This window comes from Watersipora subatra, chromosome 8 (assembly GCF_963576615.1).
Source record: "Watersipora subatra chromosome 8, tzWatSuba1.1, whole genome shotgun sequence".
In the NCBI taxonomy this organism is placed as follows: Eukaryota; Metazoa; Bryozoa; class Gymnolaemata; order Cheilostomatida; family Watersiporidae; genus Watersipora; species Watersipora subatra.
In genome coordinates, this window is record NC_088715.1 from 62,469,729 (window position 1) to 62,470,377 (window position 649).

The following is a 649-nucleotide window of genomic DNA, read 5'->3' on the forward strand; positions in this document are numbered from 1 at the left end:
CCCATAATGTATACCTCCTATAATGTAAACTCCAGATGAGGTAAAAAATCTATGTGAAGTTTTCGCTGCATACTACCTAAAGTATTCTCTAAAACTTACAGTGTAAAATTGATGAAGGTTGTCAAATTTGATTTGAATAACGAAATATCGTAATTAGCCTCAAAACATATACTTTTTTCTTGCTGCACTTGTGTGAGAAAAGGACATGGCGGGTTACCTATATTATGATTATTTGTACTCTGGCAGTCTAGCTGGTTGTGACAGATCATTAGACATGCTGATAAAACACAGAGAATAGTTTATAATTTAGAGCAAGTGTTCATACCAGTGTCAGCTAGATCAGGTCAGAAAATGAATATTTGGTAGTGACAACAGTGGCTCTGTGGCCTAATGGATAAGGCGTCTGACTTCGAATCAGAAAATTGTGGGTTCGAGTCCCATCAGGGTTAATGTTTTTTAGTTTTGTAGTTTTAGAAATGTTAACATACTCCGTAAACTGATCATGATTTTGCACGATGATTGTTGTCAATTTTTACGACATTTATTTTTACAAATGATAAGGTTGATTGTTCAGCTCAAACTACATGTAACTGTTTGATGCAGGAAGTTTACAGGTAATAACCTTTATGTTGTCAGACATTAATTTACT

The 649-nt window shown here is 34.4% G+C and overlaps 1 non-coding gene across 1 annotated transcript; it reads left to right on the forward strand.

The window, feature by feature from the left end:
• Window positions 1–376: 376 nt before the first annotated feature.
• Window positions 377–449, forward strand: Trnar-ucg (transfer RNA arginine (anticodon UCG)). Its single transcript has one exon. It is a non-coding gene; the product is annotated as a tRNA-Arg (tRNA).
• The last annotated feature ends 200 nt before the right edge of the window (window positions 450–649 follow it).